We start from the raw sequence: 18,450 nt of genomic DNA, 5'->3' as shown, positions 1-18,450 counted from the left end.
CTAAAATAACAAAGGAGTGGCTTCGGAACAACTCTGTGACCGTTCTTGACTGGCCCAGCCAGAGCCCTGACCTAAACCCTATTGAGCATCTCTGGAGAGACCTGAAAATGGCTGTCCACCAACGTTCACCATCCAACCTGACAGAACTGGAGAGGATCTGCAAGGAAGAATGGCAGAGGATCCCCAAATCCAGGTGTGAAAAACTTGTTGCATCATTCCTAAGAAGACTCATGGCTGTACTAGCTCAAAAGGTGCTTCTACTCAATACTGAGCACAGGGTCTGAATACTTATGACCATGTGATATTTCAGTTTTTCTTTTTTAATAAATTTGCAAAAATTTCTACATTTCTGTTTTTTTTCTGTCAAGATGGGGTGCTGAGTGTACATTAATGAGAAATAAAATGAACTTTTTTGATTTTGGCAAATGGCTGCAATGACACAAAGAGTGAAAAATTTAAAGGGGTCTGAATACTTTCCGTACCCACTGTATATATATATATATATATATATATAACAATTTTATGTGGGCTTTTGGCTGGGTCACTCAAAGACAGCCAGAAACCTGTTCTGAAGTCACATAGACTTGAAGTATGTTTCAGGTTGCTGTTGTCGTGCTAAAATGTGAACCATTGCGCACCCCCACAGCATAATGTTGCCAACACCATGCTTCATTGTGGTGACGGTATTAGTCAAGTAATGAGCAGTGTCAGTGTTTGTCTGAAATAGTGCTTGGAGCTCTGCCCAACGAGTTTAGTTTTTTTCTCATAAGACCAGAGAATCTTCCTCTTGCCCTCTGGGGTCTTGACATGGGGGCTGTCATATGCTTTTTAGTCAAACTGACTAACTGTCTAACACTCTACCATAAAGGTCTGGTTGATGGAGTGCTTCTGAGATGGTTGTCTTTCTTGTAAGTTCTCCCATTTCTGTAGAGGACTTTTGAACCTCCACGAAAGATCAAGACACATATCAAAGTGTAATCAATGCATAAATGCTTGACTTTGAAATTTAGTTGGTGAAACCTACTTTCATTTCCAAACATCAAAACAACAACAACAGCAAAATTGCGACAGCATGAACCCTGGAGATTTCTTGTGTTGTCCAGATATGAAGGATGAGTGTACAAGCTGGAACATGAGTATAGACATGTCAGTGAGGGTTATAACCACTTCTTCTCTTACCACAGTGTTGCTAGTCAGATGGCTTGGGTCAGCTGAGTTGAGTGAGTTCTAAATAACAGAAGCTATAGGCCCTTGATGTGGGTCAAGCTTAAAGATGTCATCTAGTGGTGTGGGGACGAACTCTTAGGAGACTGGAATTGGTTTTGAACAAAATGGCTGATTGGGAAGAAACAAACTTGATATGAGTTAAGTAGACCTAAATGTCTAGTAAGGTTTGGAAAAGATAAGAAATTCCAATGTTGTGCAGGTTGTTTATGGCATGTATACCCTTTACCCCTATGCAAACTGTATTAGTCAGTGAAAGACTGGTCTGTGTTTCGAGGACAATAATTAAAAAATTTTCAGCTCTAATTTGCAGTTTATATAATGAGGGAAATTGGTCTGCACTACACTGCTGGACGAGTTCCTATGCAATATGCCAGAGGTTAAGATAACCAGGTCAAACATGCTGTTGCTTTTCAGTTGTCTTTACCTATTAACCTAAGTATTGCCATTTTTTGGCCTTTGAGCTAATTTTTATGGCAAAAGATGTGCTGTTATAAAATATTTCCGAATTGCAAAATGGAGGTACAGACACAGTTTTACTGACCACTAAAAAAGACACATTTTGTCATGACTTTCAAGGTATGAAGGCCCACTAACTCGACTGATGTCGCTGGGTAGCTACAGAACTTAAACTAAAACACCTTACATCAAAAAAGCCATTAGAAGGTTTCCACTCAGTAATTACAGTTTACACCACAGGATGTGAAAACGCCATATATGAAAACATCAAATTTAACTCCAATTTGTTTTTGACAGTGATTTGTGAAATGCGATGTTGCTGCTTGCAAATTGCTTTTGTGAAGCCCTTAAAAACTTTAGCCCACTTCATTACCCACAGAAAACACTGTAAAAGCGTTACAGTAATGTAGTTCTCTTTGCAGCACTGTTTATGTGTGTCTTCACCCACAGTAGACACGATGGTTTCCACTGATAACTGTGGTGACATACAAAACATTAAGCACCAAAGGAATTGGATTAACTGACCAGCCAATGATGTTTCCTGTTGATGGGTTTGTAGATTTATGAGTCTGATGTCCTCTGTTAAGGTCCTGTAATACAAATACACTTTGGACCTCTTCCAGCAAGCGTTGTCTTATTTTTACCATTAGTTTTTTCTGGGCTGTAGTCCCACTATATTGTGATACCTTTACTGGTTAAGGAGATAATTGACTTGGCAGAGACAGGACACATTTAATCCACCTCCTCAGTTTTCCATCATGTTTACATTTCTCACTGGACCACAGGGATGTTTTGCAGCAATGGCGTAGGTTTGATGTAATTTATGTTGTTTTTAATTATTATTATTTTTATTATATTATTTATTTCATTATATTATTGTTATTAAGTACATCAGGCTTTTGAAATTTTAGTTGCCCCGTAATACCTCCATGGATTTTTAAGCAATGCGGCAAAACATTTATCTGTCCTTTTTAGGTTATTTTAATTGCTTACAGCAGCAACCTCAGTATTAACAGCCATGGTATAATCTTGTCCTTAAGCTTAGCTTCATCAGCAGAAGTTTACTCAATGCAGATTCCCTGAAAGCTAAACTGTATTCACTTCACCATTGACCTGTAATTCTACTGCTTTAACAAGAATTCCCTTACAGCAAGCAATTTATTATGCTCCTTGTTATACTTTTGCAATTACACCTCCAAAGTATACAATCACAGCCTTTGTTATGTAGCAGTAAACAAGAAAAACTCAATTACCTAACTTGTGTGCACACAGTGCAGATGTTTTTTAGGCCTTCATGTCCTTTTAAGTCTTATTTGGAGGACCTGTGCTACAAATTTGTTGCTTCTGCTTTAGGAGAGTGACTGGTTTGCAGCTATAGTGAACAGATATTTCTCTGAGCAGACCTGACAATTGAAAGACTGTTCTTATTTGTCTTTTCTGACATTTTTAAGCCATCATTTTGATGTCATGTCTCTTTTGAGAGAGTTTTGTATTTACAGTGGAGAAATGTAGAAATTCAGCTTCTGATCCTGATTTTCAGGATATAAAAATATTATTATCATCTGTTATACTACAATACAACATTACAATACTACAACTACTACAATATAGTTCTATCTCCCCAAATGAAACTGGTTCTGGACTGAACCAATCTTTACCTTCCCAAGTATGTTTGAGAGCTCAGAGTGATGCATTTGAAGTTTAAGGTTTCCCCTATTGCATCTGTAAAGGTCAGTGAAATCACTGGAGTTCTGGGCCTGATCTAATGCATGCTTTTTTTTTCATTCATAGCTTCACAGAGTAGGAAAGGCCAACCATGTCATTATAAAGGAGATACAAGAATGAACCATTTCAAGTGGGACTAAATAAAAAAACTACACACGGGGAATGAAACTTGATCCCCTTCTGGTGATTTGATCTTGGGCCTATGGTTTCTTTTCTTGTGTTAATCAAAGCACTTATGTTTTGTTTTGTGTATTTTCTGTCATGTTAATGTCTTCTGCTTTATGGTTGTCTTATGTTTGGAGAAGCATTTTAGGTTGTAAATGTGTGCGTGAAGTGACATGTCATGCCTCCCGGGGGTTGTGTGGTAGTTATGAGAAGCCGTGGGAATGGATTACTAGTCTGTTTGCTTGGTTTAATAATCCGAGAGATTACCAAATAACAGACTTTTGGCCATTTTGTTTCAACAGTATTAATTTTATACATTTCATTAATCATAAGATTCTGTTGTAGGGAATACATTACTCAGTAGCTAGAGTCAATTCTACGAAATAATGGAATCACATTAACACTAAAGTTGGGAAACAAATTATTTGCAGTTAAACGTCGTTACACTTCAATAAAATTGTCTGAAATGCTATGCTTAAAACACATTTATTCTACTTCTAAAACACTGATGATTATATACTGGAGATTTTTAGAGATCCTTTATTTTCACTGATGAATGCAACAAAGAAGATTACATTGTTTTAATCACTAATTTACTTTAGAAAACATTACACTGCCTGTTATTTCTTTAGCTATGAATGCGTTTGCAATTGGTATACAAACTCTAAAACTGCTGGGCAGATATTTGTCAACCCTTCTTTTTTTTTCAGATGTCAAAATTCTCCCACATTTCTTCTCATATATGATTAAATTTCATGTTTTCCCTTCTTTCATAATCACAAAATGTTCCTGGTACTGTGTTTTGTAAGATTATTGTTTCCACCTGGACAACAATACAGCTATACCTTCTTGGCATGCATGCGAGCGCTGTTTGTACCTCCTCCACCCACCCCGAGTGAGAAACGGAGAGCAAAAAAAAAAACAAGTACTCATGCAAATTTCAGAGGTACAGGCTGCACGGCATTCCACTTTTAACTGCAATAAGCATTAGTAGATGTCCACAGAGGAAAGTCGTATTGACAGACTGTTCAAGCAGGCAGGAGAAAAACAGGAACAAAAGTTGCTACTGTACTGCAAAAACATCTGATTTGTAAATTGTTTGTAAAACAGGAGACAACGTTCTTTCACTTTAGCTCATTAGACTAATAAGAAGGTAATGGTTTATGCACATACTAATTCACAAAAAGCACCATTGTTGTATTGAGCTGAACAACATAAAGAAGTTAAAAAAAGAAAAACAGGGATGAGAATCAATAAGTCTATATGTTCGGTGCACTTCCACACAGACTGAAATTTTGGTATGCACACAGATGTCCACAGGGTTGGTGGATGAGGAACTTGACATCACACAGACCCTGTGTGGACACAGAAAGCATGAATTACACTTTCAGCTCAGACTTGTATTTTCCTGACAAATGTTCATGCGCATAACATCTGTTCTTTCTCGGAACAGAGGGCAGATCACAGAAAACCTCTTAGCTAAGAATTTGGTTGTGATGATCTATCCATCCATCCATTATCCATACCCATCCATCCATCCACCCATCCATCCATCCATCCATTTTTGATACCTGCTTATTCCTTAACCAGGGTCACAGGGATCTGCTGGAGCCTATCCCAGCTCTCTTTTGGGTGAAAGGCAGGGGTACACCCTGGACAGGTCCACAGTCCAGATTGGGATGATAATTTTTTATTTAAAATTTTGAACAAATTTTACTGTTCAGAATTTAAAAATTTCCAATAATGCCACTATTGCTCCAGTGCAGTACATATTATATGACCAGGATACCAGTCCTTTATGCGTTTAGGCAAGAATTATGAGGTATGGGCTGTTTTACATATTTTTCTGTTGACATTTCAGGTGAGGGCAGAGACAAAGTTAATAGAAAAAAGATAGGAAGTTTTTTTTTTGTTTTTTTTTTAATGAAATTTTGAGCCCAAGAGATTGAGTAGCATTTTAAAGGAGAGAGCCCATCCTGGCAGAGAAGATGAAATTTCCCAAGATGATCTCAAGAATTTTCTTCTTCCTGTAGGGTTGAGGGACGGGTGAGAGAGCCTAAAAGACTTACAGAAAAACACTGTAAAATCTGACTGGTGGAATAAAAGATGAGGTGGAGTTAAAAATTCCCTGCTTGTCATGATAATGACAGCTGTAACATTTTACCACAGCTAGCATCATCAGTATTTCATTTACTATAGTGAATTACTTTATTTAAAAAAAAACAAGACTACAGCACTTGTCAAAAAATAAAAAATAAAGACCCCAAGAAGTGCTTGGGGAAAAATTAAGGCAGCATTGACATTAAATATATTTAATATATATATGTATATATATATATATATATATATATATACATGTAAAATTTAAAAAACACAATGATAGTTAAAGATATACATTTAACACTTTTAGATGGAATCCAACACAGGATTTAAATGATTCAATATTAATGTAATAGTGTTGAAGCAGTCAAAAATCTTGAGAAAAACACTTAACTCTAATGTAGGCTAAGAGATGGATTCCCAGTACTCCATTCCTGAACAAAGACTCAAGTAGCAGTATCTGAAGCCGAGGGGATCAATACAGCACAGATTTACATTAACCCATCTATCCATGCATCCATCCATCCATTACCTATACCTGTTTATTTCTATTTAGGGTCACAGGGATCTGCTGGAGCCTATCCCAGCTCTCTTTGGGTGAAAGGCAGGGGTACACCCTGGACAGGTCACCAGTCCATCACGGGGCCACATAGAGACAAACAACCTCACAGACTCACACTCACTCCTATGGGCAATTTAGAGTCACCAGTCAACCTGACATACATGTTTTTGGACTGTGGGAGGAAACAGGAGTACCTGGAGAAAACCCACACAAGCACAGGGAGAACATGCAAACTCCACACAGAAAGATCACTGCTGGGTTTTGAATCAGGACTTGTCTTGCTGTGAGGCAACAGTGCTAACCACCAATCCACCGTGCTGCCCTTTTACGTTAACCCAATTCATCAAATCTACTATTCCATTTTCATCTAAAAAGGTCATTTCTAGATGTCTACTTGTCTTTTGACCTGAGAACCTGGAACAGATACAAAAACCTTTGGATGTCATTTGAGACCGTGAATCTTTGTCACTCACAGCCGATGACTTAGGGTAGTGGACCCAGTAGGAAAGTATTGTGTGTATATTATGTACTATACCAAGTAAACTTGTGTGCACCCAGAAAAGATACAGGGAAAAGCAGGTAAGGTGGTAAATACAAATATAATGTGCTGTCACAGGCAGGGGTAGAGTGAGATGGAAAGCTGAGTTATACTGTACAAGGATCTGGGTTTGGTTCAGTGTAAAATACCCATGACTTTCTGACCAGGGTGGAGTGGGAGTTTCATATATATATATATATATATATATATTTATACATAACCTGACACAGTCTTCTCATCTTGAAAAGAAAGTTGTACAGACCAATGTTGGGAGATATATTTAAAGGACAGGATTCCCTAAGCAAGAAATTACCAGACATTGCCTCACACCTAACTCTATCCTCACACTACAGCTCAGTTTTAGGATATATGAAATCTAACAGGCTCTGCTTTTGCCCACCTAGTTGCTTCCTCTATGAGAAATTTCACTACTCCCAGACACCTTCAAACCCGGTTATGCAGATCATCCCAAAAGACACTTCCACACCTGTGTCATTCATTTCCATAGAGATATATTTTTTACTGAGGTATCACTTCATTCTGCAGTTTGATCAGTTTAACACCCCTAACCTTGCTGTTAATGATTATTTGAATATGAATTGAATCTCATAGGTTGTCATAGACTGTGCATGTTTTTTTGCATTTCCAGGACAGTGGGTTCGACACAAAAGGTCTAATTGTGATAGTCTTTCCTGACCTTACCTCAGGATCTGAGTAAAGCTCACATATAAAGCAAAAACCGCAGCTTAAAGATTTGGCACCTAGGACCATTTCTCAACCTGACACATTTTCCTTTATCCATTATTAAAACACATAAATAAATGTACAGACAGAAAATCATTTTATGATGAATAGCTGCAGTTAATCTCTGTAGCATTCATGGGCATTTACAGTGCCTAAGAACAAACCCTGGTTGAGTTCATAAAACCTGCCATTTTAGTGTAGATTCATTTATCTGAGTGACAAGTTAACAGGAACAAATGCCTTTATTTACGTTTATAAGTTGTTGGTACATAGCAAAACTCAAAGGCAGAAATTGCTGCAGCTGAGCTACTACTTTTTTCATGTAATCAAAGAGGTAAATTTAAATATTGAAAGTCACACAAGCCTTTAACTTGTATGTCAGATATTCCTCCAACATATGTTGATGGTCAGTGACCCATATCACCAAGTTTTTCTCATAGACTTATTAAAACCTACATTAACAGATCTCTTGGGCACTCCTGGTTTGATTTAAGATTGACTTTGTTTTAAAAAATTGAAATGATTTAACTGTTCATTGTCATCTAATCTTCCTACTCTGGAGAGCCCATGCAATGGGGTGACAAACTCTGACTTCTGCTCTTGGACTGTGGAACCATTTCTCACCCGGTATTTTTTCTATTACTGGCATACTTCTTTCAAATTAAAAACTCATTTGCTCAAATTGACATGTTTATTGTATTGGCTTTGGTGTTATTGTGAGATGCCCTGTTCTTAGCTCTGCTTTCCTCTGTCCTGTGGATTTTACTATTGTTTAGCAGTTAGACTGACCTTTGTCTTGTTAAAGGCTATAAACCTAAAGTTTTTAAATAAAATTAAATAAAGCGACGGAAAAAAACAGCTGTTGTTAACTTTGTCTCGCTTCCATTTAGGCAGTGGAGAAGTGTTTTTTTGTTTTGTTTTTTATTGGTTTGTTTGTTTTTCAGAGCCTTTTTGCTACAAAGAGCTGTCTGTCAAAACTGGAAACACAGTTGGTGAACGAGATGAGGGTGAACCAAATCCGTAAACTAGTTGGTCAAAAAAATCAAAACAGTGAACTGAAAGATATAAGTATCAGGTTTGATAGATCTGAGGAGAGCTGCAAAGTTGCCTGATAATTCATTGTCACTGAGCAATGTGTTTCACCTTACACATAATCATGTGATTAATTGTTTATGTAAAAATATTGGTTATAGCTGCTTACTAATCATGCCATGTAGCATTAATAATTTGTCTTTAGTAGTACTATGTTTATGACTAGTAATCAGTAATGAAACAAGGTGTTTAAATTGTGAAAGAAATATTGTCTTTCTGTCACAAACATAAACAGTGGAGACCGTTGCTGGGGTTATGAATGTTAATGCTGTACTTTAGAGGTAAAGGTCACAGACTAATGTAGGATTCCAGTTAAGTGCGACTCTGTGTGCGTGTGTCTGTGCGTTCATGTTTAAAATCTTTCTCAGTGATCACCTTGATAAACCTGTTCTGCTGGCTGTTGTGTGAAAACAAGAAAACTGCCAAAGCTGAACAAAGTCAGTTTTTTTGTTTTGTTTTATTTTATATTTCAGACTCAAACCACTGGATCAGGTTAAAAGCATGAAATCTAAATTTAAACCTACAAATTCAACTTTTTGCCTTGAGGCAGAAAGCACATGTGTTAGTCCTGCATGCCACCACGTCAACTGGTCAAATATCCAGCACTTGTCACTTATTTTGATGACTTGCCATCTTTAAAATTACATTTATCCTGAAGTGTCAGGCATCTATAAACCACACATCAGGCAAAGGAGGCAAATTGCGTGTGTCAACCTATTCATGGGTAATCTGCAATAAAGCAAGGGCATTTTTGCTTTTGCATAGCTTGTCTGCCCATATGTTTAGCATGTAAATGGATATTTTATTACAGTTGTTATTTATTGCGCTTGACAGCACTAAAGGCTACGTCACCACTTTGTCTCCACAGCACAATCTGTCTTTTGGTTGAGGCTTTTTCGTGTTAAAGGATAGGTTCAGATCTTTAAATGGCTCTTAATATAATACTCACAGTCCATATGCAAAAAGAGGTACAGAGCAATGTAATCATTCCTCCTGTCTAAAGCAATATCACTGTGAAGTGTCTTCTCTGTTCAAAATTTTCCTTTTATGTGTCCCTAGACAGTGTTTCCTTGCCAGAGGGATGCATTCTGGTAGTTGCATGTGAAGGTGTGTTTCTGGGACAAAAAACAGGCATTAAACCTACACACGTCTGCCAGGATAAAGATAACTCACTTCAATTTGCTAACCTAGACCAGTGAAGCTTCCCATAAGCCTTGGCTGAAGTACCGTATGCATTTTGGATGGAACAGTTATTCTGAATTTAACCCCCATTTCTTCGGTTTCTTACAACAAAGGTTGTGCTTAACAGTCAGCTTGGACAGGAGGAGCATGAATTTTTTTTTACTATGCATATTGCTGGTTTGTGCTGTAGGCAGAGAAATATTAAAAAATAAAAATGAAACCCATCCTTATGCTATGTTATGTTGACATCCAAATGTAAAACCACAACAAACTATATTCACATCAATACATATTTTTACCTTTTACACAGTGGTTTCTTTGTAAAACATTTATGTGTAACATTTGCAACACTTGTATGTCAGATAATGGAGTATCATCTGCTCACTGGTTGCCATGGTAATTGTAGTACTGCATGTCTCCTGTGGGTAAACAAAGGTTTTACATTACTGATGTAAGAACAGTGATAACCTGAATGTTGGCTACGGTGCATATCAGACAACTTGCCATACTTACACAGATAAAAGTCTATTAGTTCTTCTGTATAACTGTAGTTTGTAATGAGGAAATTGTTTTGAAGTTAAGTTTTTTTGTTGTTAAATTGTACTTTTGAAACTTTTGTGTTGAATATTTAATGACGCCCTCATCAGTGCAGGATCAGGAGACACAGACAATAATCTCTTTTTTCCCCCAAAATTACATTGGAAAATACAATAATGTACATTTGAGAACTCGACTATGACGATTATTCACAGTATTATTCTTTGTAAATGGAAATAGTGTTTTTCCATAGAACATGTTGCATTATGGGTGCTTTGTGGCCTTATTGGTGTTCAGCTATGATCTATTTTTCAGGTTGGTAGCTAAAATTGTTTGGAAGCTCTGTTCAACCGACAGGAGTTTCTGACAGCTCCCATAATGTGTTTTACTGCCACAGAAGAAATAAATTCCTGACCAGTGAAAACAAGTCAAAAGCATCTCCCAGTGCCCTTACTGTCAAATCCCATTTCACAAATTCACATCCTGCAATGCAGTGTAAAGCTTGTAATACTTGCCCCATGTGTGATCAACAAGTCCTGTGTAATAACTAACATCCTGGACAACAAAGCTTTAGCTCATATATTACACATCCAATTATTATGTTGTGATTATTACGTTTCATCTTCAGCCACACTGTAAGTTGTCAAGTCCCTTTTACAATAAGATTCACATCCCTAATTACTAAGCCTTAGGACATCATTAATTAGTGCAAAACAATTTTCATCTCAGGTAAACAACCACCTGAAACTGTTTGAATTATGTATGATACAAAGAAATGACTCACACTGCAATGATTTGAATAAATTATCAGGGCTTAAACTGGTATCAGAGAAAATGAAGTGCTATGTTAAGAATCAAAAGAAACTTGCATTTGCATCACAGGATGTTAACCTGGCAAATTAAATTTGAACATGAGTAACATGAGTAAATAGTTGTTAAGATAGTGGAATTGGCTGTCTATTTCTAATGGCGCAATAAGTGGCAGGCAATGTAAGATGTTCTACTCCCTGCTCCTTTTCAGTCAGGGAACATGTTCAGCAAAACTGAATTACACTGTGTTCATGAAGGACATTTTCTTTTCTACATGGACATGATTGGAATAAAATGAATAAAATAAATACGCAGACAAAATTGTGATAGATGCAACTTACGTGGAGAACATTCTTATTAGGCAATTGTTTATGGATACTGATATTTTCTGATGCTGCTGAAGTTAATGACTATTGTAAAGTTCATACATTTAGTAGTTTCAGCCAAAGCCTAATCAGAAACCAAGAAATTTGTTGAAATAATAGGTGATCTGGGGTCTGCTTGTTAAATTAAAAAAATGCCTGTCAGCAGTGGTTTGATGCCTCCCTAATATGACATTTTCTGTGTTGTGTGAAAATGATTAAGGGCCGGGCATACTGTGATTTAACATTTGAGCCAGCATGTAGCTTATTGATTGTGTGTCTGCACGTCTTAAGTCACTATTGCAGACATTGTGGAATGTATTAGATTTTCTATAGATTGCTTTTCATTCTACATTGTTAATAAGACTCATAATATTCATCTGAACTGTTTAATTTCACATGCCTCCATATGCTAATGAAATATTCCGACTGTCAGAAATTTAGCACAAAATTTTCACAGTGCAATTTCTGTTGCAACCCACATAAACATATCAATTGAAATTGGACATAAAATTATGTGAAATCTATTGGAGGAAGCAGCTATATTATAAAAACTGTTGTTATACCTGGGACTATTGCCAAAGCTTGTTAATTGTTTGCTAAGTGTAAGAGCACCATAAACCAATTCATGCTGAAAACTGATATTTTAGAAATATTTATCTTTTAGTGTCATAGCACTAAAGTGCACTGAATGCCCAGTCTGACAATATCAGTACACTAACACAGGGCAGTTAGACATGGATTGACAGTGTTTATAGGGAACTTAAACCACTTTCATATTATCCATCTACCTATTATGTACAACTTATCATGTACAGGGATCCAGCTGATTGGCCGGGTGCAGCCTTAACAGATCGCCAGTCTGTCACAGACTGGTTGACACAAAGAGACAGACAGATGTTCACATTAACACCTATGGGCAAATTGGAGTCACCACTTAACCTAACCTGCATGTGTCTGGGTTGTGAAAGGAAGCTGGAATGCACTGCATGTAAACTCCACACAAAAACACTCCACTTCAAATGGGGTTCAAACCCAGATCCATCTTGCTGTATAATTAGAGTATCTGTCATTTTTGAAAGGTCTGCTGCTAAACTCTGGTGCAACAACAGCTTCCAACCATTTAAAACATTAAGGCCAGTGAATGAATGTGATGATTGTCCATAAATAGATACTGGCGTTTTCTCTCAGTGTGGCTTTTCGGCTTTGGATAGTGGCTGAAAAGATAAGATTGTCTTGGCAGGATGTCTTGTTTCAACTGTAGAGATAGGATGAGGGGACTGAACTGCTTCTCCATCAGTTTTAAAAAAAGTGTATGTTAAGATGATTTGGGCATTTAATTAGTATGTCTCAACATTTCCTCCATGTGGGGATATTCCAGGCATATTGAGCAGACAGGAGGCCTTTGGACAGGCCAGAGGTATATTATATCTGGGATTACAGGGGCTGGGAATGCTGATATCACCTGGGACATGCTGGAGGACATGGCTGAGGGAACTGGATGCCTGGGCTACACTGTTCATTTTGCTGCAACCACTAAATGTTCCTAGAAAAGTCACATAAAAAAGATGGATGGTCATTTTTATCCCAACACACAAAAGTTTCACAAGGGTTTCTTTAGGTAGAACCATTTAAACACTCCCCACCACAAATGAACGTACAGTGAGTGGCATTACATATTTGAGGCTCCTTGTTAAGTGGTATGATATTAATCCGAATGGGTAACAGTTATGTTTAAATTTGGCTAATGGTTACATTTCTGCCTTTTGAAAAGGAAAAACATCACGTGTATTCTCAGCTCTCCAACATTTTGTTTGCTGGATATTTTTGTATTTAGTACTGCCATCAAAAAGCCACAATCTGAAAAAAAGAGTTTACCTCTTTACAGTAATTGCACATATTTGTCTTAAACATTCATGCATTATAAATATATGATTAATTATTCATCTCCTTGCTTGCTGCTAATGTGAACAAAGTGACCTTATTCCTCATCTGCTTGCAGTGTATCTCCCATACAAGCTATGGCATTGCATGCCACATTGTGAAAACCATGCAATAATTTAAAACTTTAAAGTAATATTAATTATAAGCATCATTAGAGCAAACACTGGCATATATGTGTTGCTTGTTTGCTTAAGTACAGTCTTGCTTTTTACTTTAATGCATCTTGGGTTTTTTAACTATTGTAAGTCTTAAAAGACTTAAAATTTTAGATGTGAATGTTGCCTCTGTACCTACCCCCTGTTATCTCTAGCCTTTAATTGTTTCAAGAGCATGACAGAGAGTCATACGTTCATTAATCCATCTATTGGGTAACTGGCTCAGTCAGCTGTTTGTCTGACTGTGATCATTTGGTTGATATATCTTTAGCTCTGTCTGTTCATCTGCCTTGCTATAGATTCAGACTTAAAACGCTGGAACATTAATATACCATGAAAAGGTGAAATCAAATTAACACTGCTTTGTGAAGCAAGCAGGCCTGGATGGTGAAAGCTGAGTTTTCCCTGTGGTGCACTGAGTATGAGTCATGATGAACCCTGTGCTGACTCCTCGTGGTGAGCTATCGATCCACTACAGGGATCACCTTCTGGATATCGTCTCTAGGCCTCATTAGCAAGGGCTTATTAGCTGAGTAGGGCTATTACAGTGCTGTGCAGATGAAACCAATGTTGAATGGGCAGGATATATTTGATGTTGGACTTTCATGCTTTACTGGCATTGCTATTCTGAATAGAAATAGCTAATTCAATAAAGTCAAAAACAGTATGACACCTTGGATATCAGTGTGACTTTAGTGACATGTTGATCACAAACAACTGAGAAATCTAAATACTCCACACAAGCTGTTATTTTGGAAATCTTTATCTATTTATCTATCTATCTAAGTTGTATTTAATTTAGTTTAATTAATTAGTCCATTTATTGAATTAGTCACTTTTCACAAGGAAGAAACAATTTTTAGCTAATAAAAAGTTTAAAAATACAATAACTTCCCAAATAGAGAAAATGGAGAAATTATTTAGATACAACTGCCAAAAAAGATAAAAATATGTTTCTAAGACATCTCTAAATAATCACCAGTATGTTTATTTTTCAGCCAGTACTGATCTTCACAGTCCCCTGTAGACACAAAAACAAATTTCCCTCTTCATTCTATTATATAAAGGCCTTTATAAAAAGAATAATATGAAGCAAAATTAATTTCATTTCTATTTAATTTAGATCACACAAAAGATTGAGTCTGTTTCCCTCAGGAGTACTAAGATAATGTCCGGATCTGACGTGGAGGAGTAATATCCTCAGTCTGAGGTTGGCCCAAAGACATCTTCTGTTCTTGGGCAACATATCATACAATTTTTGACCAAAGTTTGTGTTTAATTTGTATTCATATATGTTTAAAACATTAATAAATAAATAAATAAAAATACAATTAGCCAAGTAGGGCAGGGCAGGTAGAGAAGGTTAAAGCTATAATGGCAATAGTTACTGTAAAATTACAATAATGACCCATTAATGACAGTGTATGTATTGTACAGAATTAGAGCTCCAAAGTCAGAATCACAAATCCACAACATTTGACAACTATGCATATCTTGCACTACAGTTTTATTCAGTGTGAAGTCTAGCTAACATGTTGTTTGCACTCTGTTGAGCTCAGTTTAGTGTTTTGGCAGCAATTACAAGTTTTACAAATCTAACTTAAGATTAATCCGTTTTGGTGAGAAATGATGTGAGCTAAGTGAGGGTGTTTGATGCTCATGGCTGACAGCATCACAGGCTACTTCATGTCTTCCTTCAAAATGGAACTCTAAAAAAAAAAAAAACCAAAAGCCCACAAAGTGTGTATTTAGCGCTGTAATTATCAACTTAGTAGAGATCAAGCTTTTGAATCTTAGAAGTATTTCTTTTCAGGAAAACTGTTATGCTGTATGCATCTTTATGCTTCTATAATAGGGATGGGAAGATTAACTGATTCATACTGATGCACAATGACACAGACATGATGTGTGTTTACTGGTGCAGCAGCTGTGAATGGATGTAGTTTTGGAAAGAAATTGAGAGTCATCAGTTATTATATGTTTGCATTAATAAAATCTTATCTGTATGATTATTAGATGCTTTACGCATTTCCTCCTAAAGTAGAACTACTATATATTAATGTGCCGTGGATGTATGCTATTGTATTGAATGTATATAGATATAACTGCTCCGGGTTGAGTTAGCAAACCTGCTGTTTAAAAAGTGTTTAGTATGTTACAGACATGGTATGTCATATCGCACTAAAGTGTCCTTGTTAATCTTGAGTAAACTTAAAACCCACAAGGAATAATTGGACAAAACTTGTGAAAAAGGCCAGTTTGTGAAAGATCTTAATTTTATTTGACTAATAAATAATCAAACTAATTGAACTGCATAGCATCATTACGTTGCATCATCGAGTCACATCATATCACATTGATTTTCATTGTGTTATTATCAGATTGCGTTGAACAGCACCACATCATGATTGGGGTGTTAACTGTATGGCAGTGGTAGCTGCTGCATATGTATCTTTAATGTATCAGTGTTTCAAGAATATGTGTCGTATTGGCCTCATACCAGAGATGTATGCCCAACCCCAGTCTCTACACAAAATGGATAACACTCTCTGTACAGTCACATTTTACAGTTGTCACACCAAGAAACTTCTATAGCAGAGGTGACCGTTTTAGGGTCTGACTCTGTTTGGACTGTGACCTCTGCTTTGTCTTTGAATGTATTGGTAATTGGTGAGCCGTTCAATGTACATTTTCTCAGCTAAAGCAGTTTTTATGCGTGGTAATTTGACTGAATTGAAGTCTTGAATTATTGAATTTCAATGCTCGAGAGCACAAATAGATAATTGCTTTTGCCAGTATTCCATAATATCTTGCCAAAATGATTTTCTATCGAAGCATTACTGTAGGTCTGTTTTTTGTGCTCACAGAATTGAGGTGAGCTGCCACTTTAATCAACAGTATGATTTAGAAACATACATTCATTTACCCACACTGGAGATTCAAAGAAAGATGACACACCTGTTGGAGGAGGTCTGGTCCACCTCAGCAGCCAGTCACCCAGGCCGTTCATTCTCTGCTGCTGACTTTACTGCAACTGAACAAACTGAGCTAAGGTGATACTACTCTGTTCTCTGTTCTGTAGATATTCTGCCGCATTCCCTCACACAATTAATGTCTGTATGACAGACAGATTCATGTGTTTGCTGTTTTGCTGTGATCTGGTATCTTTGATCAACATACCTTTGCAAGGTCAGTGGAAACTATTGAGCACTATGTTTGGAAACAGATAAATCATTATTCTAGCAACAGACTGAAGCATCACACATGCTGTTAACACTTTGTCATTGATCTGCTCAGTGTTTATTCATTACCCACATCAAGAACTGCAATAGCACAGGCTTTGCTTAGGACGTTTTACTGCAGTTTCATTGGCCTAACGACCAATGTGGTTGTATCCTTACAGAGGTAGCACCAATAATCTAACAAAGCTATTTAATTCGTGGGAAGATGGCTTGAATTATTTTGTTCATCATTATTTATTAACTTACCTGAGTTAACTTTTTATTTTTGTAAATTAATTTATCGAACACTTGACTCATTCTGCCAGAACTGAGCACTGAAGTCTTATAACTTCTACAACTCACTTTGCATGAGGACGACAATATTTTTGTATGTGCTCAGTTTACTTTAACTTCCTAAGTATTCATAGGGTTTGACCACAACTACTAGACTGGACAAATTTACACCGCAACATTAAAAGTTGAATTCCTTCAACATGAGGAACAAGGAGAGTTTTGTATTTTACACATAATTGACACTAACCGTGTAAATCCAGCATGCTTGATTTCAGACTGGGACCTCTGTCATCCTCTCTTTTTTTTTTTCACTTTCACACTTTTCTTTGTCTCTATCATCTATTATCTAATAAAGGCAAAATGTTTCAAATGAGATGCTAGGAACTACTTTATCTCAGTGTGACAGCCAATCAAATATTTAATCAAACATCTTGAATTACTTTGTCACCTTCTTTCTCAGACAGAGCTGCGGAGCAGACAGCATCATTCACAAATGTCCACAAACTGATGAATCCCATTATGCTTAGCACGAGCAACATTTCATAATTTATAAGCCCTAAAGAAAGGAAGACGTGATAATTTTCTCAAATTTTCATGCTCATCTATTTCTGTGGTTTAGCACCAGCAACATCACTCTTCTGATTTTCCTTTTTTTTTCTCTTTCCCAACCCAGCACTATAGCTAATTGCACTTTTACAGGCAATTTTAAAGTTGATTTTAACAAGCCAGCTGTAGTTCCCAAAACCACAAAAACACACTCTGAAATATTATAATATGCAGTCTACTTTTATAATCTCAAGAGAAGTTTTTTTCTCATTATAACAAGACATTTTTCTCGTTAGATTTTCTTTAATTACAATAGGAAAACTTTCCTTTCTTCTTCTAACAAAGAACTGAGAAATTATGTTTTAATATAGAAATGTGTTGCTGCCATATGTGATGCATTATTTGTGGCTAGTGAATCACACCACAAATCCAGAAATGCATCTGCCCTGTTAAAAGCCCCATGGTTTCATGGCATGAACCCTAAGAAACCCTGTGTAATTTGACCAACAACAGGCACAAAGAGGCCAAGGAAAATGATTGAGTAAAATTGGGGAAAAATAGCAGATACCTGATAGAGACAAATAACAGACAAATAGTGTATAGTGTAGGATAACTGTCAATGCAATCCGAAATGATTTGTGTGCATGTGCCAAAAACCTATTGAAAAAAGAAAAGCCGACAGCTGTTATGTGTTCTGCCCTAGGTCAGTTATCATATCTTAGGTATGGACAGAGCATGAGAAAATGGGACCCTGGCAAAGGCCCTTATATTGCCTAAATTTGTAGGCACA

This window comes from Mastacembelus armatus, chromosome 3, assembly GCF_900324485.2.
Source record: "Mastacembelus armatus chromosome 3, fMasArm1.2, whole genome shotgun sequence".
Classification (NCBI taxonomy): Eukaryota; Metazoa; Chordata; class Actinopteri; order Synbranchiformes; family Mastacembelidae; genus Mastacembelus; species Mastacembelus armatus.
Note: the sequence above shows the minus strand (reverse complement) of the source record.